This window comes from Anneissia japonica, unplaced genomic scaffold (assembly GCF_011630105.1).
Source record: "Anneissia japonica isolate Jap-2015-1 unplaced genomic scaffold, ASM1163010v1 scaffold287857_len828801_cov194, whole genome shotgun sequence".
NCBI lineage: Eukaryota > Metazoa > Echinodermata > Crinoidea > Comatulida > Comatulidae > Anneissia > Anneissia japonica.
In genome coordinates, this window is record NW_022738478.1 from 286,372 (window position 1) to 299,802 (window position 13,431).

At 34.1% G+C, this 13,431-nt stretch overlaps 1 protein-coding gene across 2 annotated transcripts in view; it reads left to right on the plus strand.

Annotated features, from left to right (window-relative positions):
• LOC117117549 overlaps positions 1-13,431 on the plus strand; it is a 94,292-nt gene that overhangs the window by 13,033 nt on the left and 67,828 nt on the right. The window lies entirely within an intron of this gene.

The following is a 13,431-nucleotide window of genomic DNA, read 5'->3' on the forward strand; positions in this document are numbered from 1 at the left end:
ACTGGGTAATAAAACATATACAAGCGTTAGTTGGCGTCCTACACTAGCTGCGTAGAGCGTATCGTTTTTTTACGCTCCCAATGAGCGTTGTTGGCTCTCTTGTTCTATTTATACTCTTTGATTAGATATAGTTGTTATTGTATTTTTAATATTATTATCCTTAAGTTTTGCATGGCAAAGTCAGTTAATATAAGTACAGTATTTATAAGTACCTACTTTTATTGGATTAGATATAGTTGCTATTATATTTTTAATATTCTTTAAGTTTTGCATGGCAAAGTCAGTTAATATAAGTAATTATAAGTGCCTACTTTTGTTGGATTAAATATAGTTGCTATTATATTTTTAATATTATTATCTTTAAGTTTTTCATGGCAAAGTCAGTTAATATTATAAGTAATTATAAGTACCTAGTTTTATTTAATTAGATATTAATGTTGCTATGTTATGATAATGTTTTTAATATTATTATCTTTGAAGGTTTGCATGGCGAAGTAATTATAGGTTTTCAGTACACCATTTGGCATACTATATGCTACAAATCTTTAATTGATAGTATCTATTATGCGCTCTACTGTAAAAGTCGACTGTTATTATTATTTGTACCAAATTATAGCAATGCCTAGCTAGCCCCCCCCCCCCAAAATAACGCAGGTATTATGTATATCGTTAAACTGATACTGGTATAATGGTTTGTGGGAATACCTGGATAACAGTATAAGACTACAGGTAAGCCTTCCCTATTTTTACACTAATAGAAGCATTGCGAAGTTGAAAACAGGAAAGAATAATGGACAAAGCACCTATTGTTAGTTTAACCTCAGTTAAAAGGGAATTTAAGATCCTGAATATTGGACAGGATTCTTTTCTTAGTCTAAAACATTGTCAGAGAGGTTTTCCCTCTAAATGTATCCTAGAAAAACTACATTTGAATACATTCCAGCAGTGGCATAAAGAAGAGTCCTTAAACCCTGTGCAAAAGCTTCTTGGGGTCCTACTGGATCCAGGTAAGACCAAGTAGGAACAGGAAAAAGGCCTGGACACACATTTTCGATGTTTTAAGGGTGTATTTTGATTTTCTTTAACACGTTCTGTTCCATAAAAGGCTACTGTATGCTCAGCTGATTTAGGGCAAAAAAATTGCTGATGAATATCATGGGCCCTTTAAAGTCTGGGGCCCTGGGTTTAGGCAGTGAGAAGTCAAAGCTGAACTTGCACCACCCCTCCCCACTCATCCCATTTACCTCTCCAGAGTACATTCCAGTTTATTAATAAAAAAGAAGGGTAGCACTTGAACTAGAACCAAATATCTCTACTTAATTAATATTAATTTTACTGTGGATTTACATAACTATTGTCTGTTTGACATGTCCTTGACCGAGGTTGTATGTAGTAGTATATAGCTTCTTCTCTTTTAAATTAAATTTTATTGTTATAGTAAATCAGAAATGTTGCTAAAATTTCAAAGTTCAAGAGTTTAATTTTCGTCAATTCAGAACTGGCTTTGCAACCTTGAGTTTTGTACTGTAGTAATTTATGATGTGGGACTTAAGTTGATGTGCTTAATTTTAGTACTCTAATAAGATCACCCTTTCACTAAACTGCATCATGGCAAAATGACTAGGAAACATTCATCTTGGGAGTGTCACGGCCACAGGCAATTACAGGAGGGGTTACAACTTATTGGCTGCATCAATGAGGAGACATTTTCTCAAATTATGACACCTGAGTACCCGCACTTAAAGACCAAGATGGTGGTATGACACCTGAGTACCCGCACTTAAAGAACAAGATGCTGGACTGGTGAGGAATTTACGAAATCATTCACTCATTTAGTTCCACTCTGCTGAATTATAATCCAATCATTTGGCCAATTACTGAAAGTAATTTTGCAGTTGATTAGTTTAATGTGATCCTTTGCAACAACTGGAAGGCGCTTGAATATCATGATGTAAACTCTTGACATCATACTATATCCACAGACATCGTCTTTCCATTAATTACCATACTGTATCATTTCAGTTTCCTATTCCAAGAACTGTAAAAGTATAGTATGCTGTACTGCAATGTTATCAGTTGCATATCTAGGGGGTTCACAGAAAAAGCACACCAAAAAATACTTTTTACAGTACTCCTTAGTCTCCACCCACCATGCTCAAGTAGTTAAAAAACACCTCAAGTCATCATATTTTGCAAGCCAGCTTCCACTCCCCTAATCATTGAGTCCCTTCACCTTTGTGCCTCTCCATCATCTCCCCCATTTTAAGATTCTAGATTTGCCACTGAATGTTGCCAATATACAGTATGTAATTAAAAGTGCTAAATGGTTAACTTTGTAGACTACTATATAACTATACAATACAAGACCCCTTCTAATGCTACAGTTGCTTTAATTACTGATTGGTTGAAGTCTATAATTAGAAATTTGAAGAAACCTTACAGCAGGCATGCACAGTAGTGTACATAGTTTTAGTAGTATTGTCTTGAATATGCTTGTAAAAGCAAGTCAATCTCTTAAGTCTGTCAGTGTTATACCACATGTGCAACATTAAAACCATCTTGCATTATTTACACTTGTGTTATTTACATACAAATCAAATATAATAAGCAAATATAAGCACACTAATGTTTAAAAATTAGTAATAGTTTTCATTCGACATGAATATTGAATATTGTTTTTAAAAATGAGTGAAATCGGTAGTCAGATTTTCAATTTCACTAGAAAAGCAAGCTAGTACAGTACTTGGATAATGAGTACACAAACATTAAAGAAAGCAATGAGATGTACTGTAAGCCATTGCGATCCAATATTGCTAAATTTATTTGTCAAAACAGATGAATTCCTGAAGAAAGATTGAAATACTGAGTCAACAATGGCTTGTATTGCTTTGGAGTTTGTTTTAAATCCTTGTATGGCAAACTTACCTAGGGATCTTAGTCTAGATCAATCGGTGATATTTTCTACAATATCATTTAAGTGTTGAATGAATGAATGCAAAGTCCTTGTTGAAAGGTGTTGTTGGCATTCCAAGATGGTCACATCAAGTGATTACTTATTAATATAATCTGTAACCTTCAACTTATCAGCCATTATCACCACTCAATATCACAACTGCCCTTGTTAAAGATATTTTGCAATTATTGCTGAACTACTAAAATACTTCTGTTGCTACTGATACCAGTGGCGGATCCAGGAATTTCAAATAGAGGGGGCCCAAAGAGGGATTTTCACAGACGGAGGGTCTGTACTACCTTAAGCCCCACCATGGTTGGGGCTGAGTTAAGAAAATTTATGATTATGGCACCTCTAGATGGCTGGAAATGGCCCTCTTTGAAGTTTGAGTAGAATTTTTTTTTTCTCATTTTTTTTTTAATTAAAAAAAAAATTAGGGTGTGGGCGGGGGTGCCCGTCCCCCCTCCCCCATGAATTCAGCCACTGGATACTAATACTAGAATGCTACACCAGTACTACTAAATGTTGGTTTTCTGTAAATGATATGAAAAAGAGTCAATTTGGAAAACATGGGGAAAATCAAACTTGCAGTGATGGACTTGTTAGTCTTTTGCAAGATGTAAAGAGCAAACTTAAACATGTAAAGCAGGAGAAGCATCAAGAGCATTTCTTTAAAATTGAAATGAGTGCTATACAAATGCTATTAATTATTATTATTCTTAATATTTATTATTATTTTTGCCATCTTCATTGTAAAAAGTCCCAATCACCAAAAACTATAGTATTGACCTGTGTCTCGTTTATTGTACTGGAAATGGATTACTTTTGATCCATTTTTTATTTACATTTAAGTATTTTATTATTTATTTTGTTTTACCATTTTTTAGTTAGTTGTTTTAAACATTTCCCAGGGTGTTGTGGTATATATTGAACTACTGAGATTTAGCTTCTTGCTTTGTTTCAGTGAGAACTCATGTTGAGGATTCAATGAAATTTCCATTAAACTTTACCTTAGGTTATTATCAATAGCTAACTAATTTAATTACTTATTAATATTGTGGTATACTGTGCAGTAAACCACTTAAAGTTATGTAATGACTCTTTCTTATGCATAATGAATAATTAGTAGATAATTATCTCAATATTGTACAATACAATGATTAATGTATTTAGTGGTGACTGAAATGAAAGGATTTTAAGGCACATGTATTAAATACTGTTATTCAGCAGGTAACTTATACCTGCTATACCATCTTTATTCTTAATAGAGAGTGGACACAGATTTAAATGGGGCTAATCCCATAAGCCACAAATAACTCCACAAATGCTACCCAAATGTTAATGCAGTCCATTGACCTTACTGGATAGTGGGATATGTGGAGAAGCCAGGCATTATGTGAGTCGAATGGCTGAGCGGTTAGCAGGGGTGCCGCAAGCTATAGCCATATATCGGCATTGGTTCGAACAACACGCTCGCCTATGGTTCTGGTGGTAGAACAAGTCTTCTCGGATAAGGACTATAAACCGTAGGCTTAGTGTATACAATGGCTCGTGTGCACTATAAAGAACCCAGTATATCCTTCGAGACGAGTAGGGGGATACCCCGGTGTACTGAAATAGACAGCCCCTGTCGTGGACGACGAGAGAAGAAAGTCATCGATCGAGTTCCTAGTCCGCATATCAAGCGTCCTGAGCATCTTACATTAGATGGATATGTGCGCTATATAAAACTACACTATTATTATGTAGCTTGGAACTGCTTCTGATTTATAAAATCATAACTTGCATATCTGCAGCTCATCATCATTATTTATATAGTTTCTTTATGTAGATAAACTAGGTGCAGTTCATTTAATTAAGTATTTCTTTGCCTTTTTATTTTTCATTTTAAATATTTCCTTTAACTTAAGTTATTCATGTCCAGGGAATGGCTACCCTGTTTTCACAAATTGTGTTTTACATATTATTAAGTTTGAAAGGGGAGATTGTTTTTGATTCATTCTAATCTTATCGTCGTTTTTGTGCTCTTTAGATTTCGTTTTAATGATTTGGATTTTTTGATGTGATGTGTGCCGCTGTTAGAAAAGCGTATTATTAGTAGCATACAGAATTGGTAATGTTTACAACCTAATTTTTATCATTATTTATAATTTCAGTCTTAAAAATATAAGTACATCATCTTGATAATATTAATTTCATTATAATATAAATAATATTTATTTTGAATCATTTGTTCAGGAGTTTTTAATAAGGCTGTTTTTTTTAAATATTAATGTACTGAAAATATCATACAAAATATACAGATGGAAAATGGAAAGTAATAAAAGGCAACAAAATATAATTAAATGAGAATCAAGAAACACTTCAAACAAAAAAAAAATATTATACTAAATTTATTTAATGTAAAAAAAGCCTTCCATCTGGCCTTAGTGAAGCTAACTGTGTAGTGTAGTGTACTTATTTTGTGCCTATTCATTCAATTATTACCCAGTTGTATCAACAATGTGTACACAATATAAACATCAATAAACTTCTGAGCTGTCCAAAGGGCATACTGCGGTCACCGTCCAGCTAATAGCTGACCATGAGGATATCAGTATAACACAGTGTTAATTAATTAGTTCCATATTGTCAGTTATTGTTAATTATTACAAGAAGGTTTAAAATGAATTACTAAACATAATATCATTGATGATGACAATATTGATAAAACTATATTTAACAGAATTAAACAGATTAACTGCCAGTGCTTTGATGATCTTATATACAAGTTCGAAAAACAAGGTATAAAAATGTGTTGCCTATAGTATACTATATACATCTGTTTTTATTAAAACCCAGTGATAGGTTTCATGATTAAATCTATCAGAAATTTTACTTTTAATATCAGCTGTATTGTATTTGAAATCATAACATTTTTAGTTTAGACAAATAACTCGGCAAACATTTTAGGATACATCCTTCAAAGTAGTAAAATCTAAACATCCTATTTGATTATCTATGAGTTATTGTCATGATTGACATCACATTTTTGACTTCAGTCAGAGTACCATCTCTTGACCCTTGATATCTCAGAACATGTCTGAGGCCTGTAGTTATACTTAAAGGTAGGTACTGTAGATATAACTACAGTAGTTTGACAGGCTTCAGTAGGTCACCGCATGGATGTGTGATAAGTCTTCATCATCCTCCCCTAGGCTGGGTATCAATATCAACGAAGCAGACATTCTTTAATCATAAGGATACGAAGGGGGCTTCGGATTAGTAGATATTGTGACAGCCATGATGTAAGATGGCATCCTAGGTCACAATAAAACAAAGTAACCCTTGTATTTTGTAATTGTCTACTGAAGGGAACCCTGGTGAGATCTAACCCTTGAAAATGTGAAGAAACAAATCATTATTTGAAAGTCAAGTGTGCTCAGAGCATGTTGCATTAAAAAATGAGTAAGGCCCTATAAAAAATATTATTCCTATCTGGGCAGGAAAAGGGAGGGAGGCTTTTTTTTAATAAATTTTTTATTTTGCTAAAGCCAAATATCACCCTTGGATTGTTTGCTGGTGCATTGATATTCAAAGTAAAACATGATTTAGATAATGCAAACAATATCTACTAACTATTTAATAAAATAAATGAAAAAAATAAATAAATAAAATTATTTAAAAAAAACAATTTTTCCAAAAAAATTTTTTTTTCCCAGTACCATAGAAGGCATGCGCACGAGGGGGATAAACTAATAATTTTTTTTATTGGGCCTTATGCTGTAGCTATCAGAAATTGTTTACCTGCTGATCCCAAGATCCCAAAATCAAATCCTGTGAAAAATCGACTTTTATCAGCTTAATTGCACTACAAATCTAGGGGTCTCAGGTCTCCCGGAAGTCGCAGGAGTTTCCTGGAAATCGGGAGGGCCTCCCACACTCCCGCATACAAGCATGAATCTCCCGGAAAATAACCCATCTCCCTGCAAGTTTATAATATTTTCATGTTTTTATTTACTATTTAATTATTAATTTTCTCACAGAAGTCAGTGCCGATGAGTATCACCATGCACAGCAAAATAAAATTAAATATGTTAAAAATTAAAATTATGTTAAAATTAAACATGTTAAAAATTAAAATTATGTTAAAATTAAATATGTTATGGAAGATCATTAAAACTAGATCTCATGGAAGGGATCCAGCAGCAAATCCCTGCTACTAATCCCACTACTAATCCTTCATAACAGAAGCAAACATAGTATTTAGTATAAAAATTTATAAAAATCTTGGTGTCTACTTCGTGAATACTTACCTGGATAAACCGACTAATTGCCTATTCTTTCTCCCTCGACAGTTGACTCCTGGCGCCAAGCACAAGCGGCCCCGCAACCATGCAACTTCCTCATGCATGGTTGCGGGGCCGCTTGTTCTTGCCGCCAGGAGTCGACTGTCCTATTATTTTCGAGGGGTGTTTCTCGAGGGAGAAAGAATAGGCAATTAGTCGGTTTATCCAGGTAAGTATCCACTTATAGACTACCAACATCACCATTGATTTGTGTAATTTTCACAATGTATTAGACCAAATAAAATTCCTTGTTAGTTTCACATCTAGGAAATCGAAATTATTTTTTGATGAGGGCATTTACTATTTTCTATTTACTATCCTAGAGTAGTGGTAAACAGGTTAGTACTGTATATAACAAAAATTAAAAGGAGTATAAATATGTATTCTGCCATATATTTTTTCACTTCTTAAGGCCAACTCAGACAGCATCGGCCGATGCAGCCCGACCCAATTTATCGTCGGGAACAGTCTTAAGCCGTTGTGAGAATTAAACATGTTTAATATTCCATGACGCGACTGCCCCCGACGCAAACCATCGCGTCTGCGTTTAACTCACACAGACCCGACGTGACAACAAATCGCGTCGGGCTGCGTTGTACGATGCTGAGTTGGCCTCTACAGTAGACTTTGACAACAATCTTTCAGATGTCATTATTTGTATTTTCCATGGAATATTATTATTTTTTTTAAATTAGCAAATATTAAAATGTTTTTATGAGGCTCCAAAATTTGATGAGGGTGGGACCTGAAACTAGCATTTAATTTTTATTTGGTTTATTGTTACAATTTGGATGTAGCATGTCGAAAGTGTTCATTTCCTTTGCCTGTGTTGTAGGTATGGCGCTTTCATGTCTGTCGCTTTCATGTCTGTTGTGTAATCAATTCTAAGACCCTCAACTGACCTCAGAAAGGAGCTTTCAAATAATCACACTTGGTTGCATTTTTTCACGTGTGTAGATTACTATTGAATTTTCCCACCAATCCAAGTGCTAAAGAGTGATAAATTCTTCAGTTGTTATGTCAAATTTAGGTCAGAAACTCTTAAGATGATAAATAATAGACCTGTGTTCAGTATGATTAATATCATAAACAGTGTTTATTGTACGCTGTGTCTTCCTATTTAGCAATTTGTTGTGTAAGTTATATTATGTTGGAAGGCAAGCATTTGTGAACCACTTTTTTTTTTTATAAGAACACATTTTATAAGAACACTGATGTAGAAATTACTTAAAAATTAAGAACAAAATAAGAAAAAATTGAGGCTGAGGTAAAATATCAAATGAGGTTTTATATTTAAAACCAACACATCCTAAACTGTAACTTACTGTATAGAAGGTTTGACTATCTTTTTATATTTCTGAATTGAACGTACTATTTATTTTGTCTATTGGATCATTCAACACAAATTTATTTTTTACCATGTTGTTAAAATGACAATAAAAGAGTATCATATCGTATTATATCGGAATACCCTCTATAGTACAATACAGTAATATACTGTAATCTGTACAATAATATTTCTGTATGTTTGTGAACTGTAAAAATAAGAACAAAATAAGAAGATTTTGAGCCTGAAATCGGCAAAAAAATAAGAACACCGACACTGAGCCTGGGCAAAATTTTGCTGGTTCTTATAAAAATAAAAAAAAAGAAGAAAGTATTCCATCAAACCTGATAAATATTTACTGTAGAACTTTCCTAAAAATACATTATTTACCATGGCAACCATTTACATTGGAATTAAGGATGTTACTGTCATTAACATCAGGTTTTTTGTGGTGCACTCTTCATACTTTGATCCTCTTGAAATCATGTTTGTCTTGGTCTTGACGTCATCCTATGACAGAACGACACAAACATCTGTAAGAGTTCAAGTAAGTCTCATCATAATTTCTTTCCCAAACAATTTGACACATTGAAATTTGGGTCTTTGTAATCACCATTTTTCTCAGTAGGTCATTGGTTGATGTGCCCTCAAATTAAGTACCTACTACTGTGATGCTGCTTTACATAGGACATTAGTATACTGTACAGCATTCCAACTCTCATTCTGATCATGACGCATGCCTAACCATGGTCATTATGACATCACATAATGACCATATATGGGCACATCATGACTATATATGGACATATGGGAAATATTTCATAGGATTTGAACCTTTGACCCAGGGTTAGAAGTGGGATTAATTCTGTGTGAACATACCAAGGATAATAGGATAATCCATGAAAATCCAGACTTACTTCCAGTGGGAATCTTCTGGTGGGGATTGAGCAGCACACCAAGAGACAATCCCCTACTCTTTTACGAAGAGTATATTCAATAATAATAAATAATAATTGATGGATTATAATGCAAATAAATGAGGTATCTATGCATAGAGGCTTTTTCGCATGATGCGCTCTACAAATCCAACTATTATTATTATTATATTACTTGACAATAGGTTAAAGCAGACAACAACAAAAAAAATAGCTAAATAAAAAGCACTGAAAAAACCCCCCCAAAAAATACCAAGCTACTGTTGCACCCAATCTGAAATATGGAGTTACTTTACAGTAATCATAGCCAATACTGTAGCTCTGCATTTTAAAATCCACCTGTATTAAAGTGAAATTAATGGAAAATGCCATGATAATTCCTTGCAGATCAGGCTCTTAATGTCGAGGACAGAGATTTGAATCCTTTGCTATCCAATTTGCTTGAGCCCTTGACCAAGGCTTTTTACCTCTGTTTTCTCATTCATCCCCTCCCCAGGATTATAAAGTGGCATTGAAAGCTAATTTTGTATATTGCAGGATAAGATATGCCCCTTGTAACCAAAAAGCATTTTTTTTTTTGTGGTTTGCACATTATTATAGATTTCCACTGTACTGTAGTAATGCCTTACTTATAGGTCTAGTAGTGTTATGTACTAAGTGTCCCAAGTTGGAAGAATTCATTTCTGGAAGATCTGTTGATCAGGGGCGGATCTAGAAATGTCCGAACCGGGGGCCGAAAAGTGGGGAAGATTGATTTAACATCACCCTATGGGGTCCGGGGGCATATCCCTGCGAAATGGTTGTTTTCTAGAAGCCGGAAAATAATCTCTGAGGCTTTTTTGGGCGATCAATTTTTTCTTTACCTTCTTTTTTTTTCTTCTCCTAAGTCCGCCCCTATTTATTGTAGCATGCTAATTTTCTTCTGCTGCTTATTGTGATACCAATCAACACTGATTTCCATGAGACAAATGCTAATTAAGGGGTAATACATTAGTAAAACATGCAGATTTTAATTATGAAGATGGGTTATTTTCTTGTCTGAGTGAGGGAGACCGTCCTGATTTCTGAGAGACTTGTGGAGACTTGGAACCCATGATGTACTTTACTTCAGTACCACATAAGGTGGACACCCTATGTTTGATAGATGGTGGTACACAGTAAATATATCCATGGTGGTAGTATGGTACAGTCGACATACAAGCTTATAGTTGAACACTTAGGCTATGTTCACACACACGGTGTAAGGCTGGCTTAAGCCTGGCGTAGCGTACGCCTTTGTGTGTGAACTAGGCAGTGGCGTTGTTAAAGCCACTCACTACGCCACGTCCTTGGCGTTATTAACGCTACCTGCAGACCCCAGATTAGCTAACGCCACTGAGCTAACGCCAGTGATAGTGTAGTGGGTCAAGTGTGTTATTCATTTAGATGGTTGCATGTTCTTTATTAATTTTTGTTTATGTAAGATAACTTGCCTTAATTCTGATGATTGGTAATAATGATTTTGAAGTAATAGTTGAAATACTAGTATACCAAAGTATTGAACTTGAAGTTTCCCCAGTATGCAAATTTTGAAGCCATAACTGCATCCAACACATTTGAGGTTACTCAGTACTCATTTAAAATAGTTTTACAAATTAAGTGTATGCTTAACACTGGCAGTGTGTCTCAGCTAGCTATAAAAGTGTCAATGCTTTTATTTTGCTAGAAATAGAAGTATTTTGCAATAAGTCTTTTCTTATAATGTCAATCTTTAGCTACACTCTTTTTCATATGCCTGTGAGTAAATGTATCCAAAGTTAAGTGGTTGTTTGGTTTAGATATGCTAATCCTCATTAGTTATATTGATCCCTGGAGCTCAATACTCAGTTTCTGTTCAGTCTTTGTCAGCATCAGTCTTTCATATTAATTACTTCCATGTAACATGCAGGAATAAGTCAAGTTTGTAGCAAAAGCTGAAGTGATGCGTTCTGGACATTCTTATCTTTGGTTACGATGCAATCACTTCTCACTTCGTATATTTCTGAATTATTGATTTCACCACTTTGACATTTTGATTGTTTATACAGTACCTTTTCACCTTCTCTTCTGAAAGCATCAGGAGCCAACACATTCTCAGAGTGATTCAAGGTTTAATTGGCTATCCATAATTTTCAACATTTTCAAAGCAGTATGAAACATACTCTTTTCTGTGACTCCCTTCTTCCCCCTAAAAGAGTGTACAATAAAATTGTATCATTTTGAAATCATCATTTTGTCTTTTACATAAATAAGAGTACTTAGTCAGTTGCAGATCCAGGAGTCTCAAAATAAAAAATAAAAAAATTTTCTCTTTAAATTTTGAAAAATTTAAGGGGCCCAGGCCGACTGGGCTCCCCCTTGAATCCGCCACTGCTTATGCCAACACTTTCAACCCGCTTCCCCTATATGTTTTGTACCCTTTGAAATGTTTAAAATTATGGATGACCCCTTACTGACATTATACTAACATGTATTATATATAGTCACAACTATTAAAAATAAGGCACAGATAAAGATTTGTTGGTTTCTATTTTTTTCTCATTTGACATTTTACCTCAGCCTCAATTTGTTTTTATTTTATTGATTTTTTTTAAAGCCATTTCAGCCTCTGTTTTTATTTTTAAAAAAACAAACAAAAAAACAAGTGTATCCATCGATACGAGCGAGAACAAGGATGTAGTGCACTGTGTTTGTTGTTTATAAAGTGAAGAATTGGAACAGCCAAACCCCAAAGCATTATTTACTTTAAAATACTCACAGGGGAGTTGTAAACAATATAGGCCTTGTTATGTTATCAGAACACCCTTACAATAGTCTAACAAATTTCTTTGTTTATTAATGCGTCATAGTTTATCGAAATCACAAAAACGTGACAGTTACTGACACTTGTCTGTAGAAAAATTGTTGAGTGGGTGCAGTTTTTTTCACAGCTGATCTATGTCAGTCATTCAGATTTCAATAAGGGTTTATATTAGCTTAAAGCACTATTATTGTTGCAATATATCTTAAGTTGATTTAACCAACAGTGGACTGGTTGTTGACTTTAACTTAATTTTTATAATCTTAAGGCCTATATACATATATATACTTTTATAGGACTTTATTCGTTGAAAAGCTACAGGGTAGCCTACAATGTTCCATCATGTCCTTATTTAAACACTGTTTATGTACCTTTGATGATTTATATTATATATGTATATAAAATGTAAATGCAATGAGAAAACTCTATCTGTACAATCGTTGAAAGTTGACTTGTGGAACACAAATTTATTAAGTGATAACAAAATCAAATGGATATTTCGATAGCTCCTGCTATCTTTATCAACGTTAAAGTTATCAACTTAATAAGTTATCGCTTAATAAATTTGTGTTCCGCAAGTCAACTTTCATTGATTGTACACAGTTTTTTCATTGCTTTTACATTTTATTTCATTTGGAGCATACATACAAACCCACTCTTCAATATATATATTTACTTCCTTTATTCGGCTCTTAAGGGGAAACTCTTTTGCCTATGATTTTTATCGTCGTTTTAGTTTCCCCTTAGCAATACTACTTTCTCCTTAAGGTACTGTTTTTAACCCTCTTCATTGTTTTAGTATCCCCCTATGGATACTTCTAAGCTCCTATATATATATTTTATATATACTGTACATAAAATACATAATACTTACACAAGGAGCCTATATATAGCCTAGTATATAAAGTAGTCCTGTGGACGAGACGGAAGTACGTTTTAAAGCCTTAATTCCGTAACTCTCTTTAAAACACGTAGCCTCTCTCCCACTAGGGGTTTTTTCAGCATACGAGTTACAAGAGAATGCCGAGTTGCTAACTCGGCAAAAACTCGTAGGACGATTCGGAAAGCTC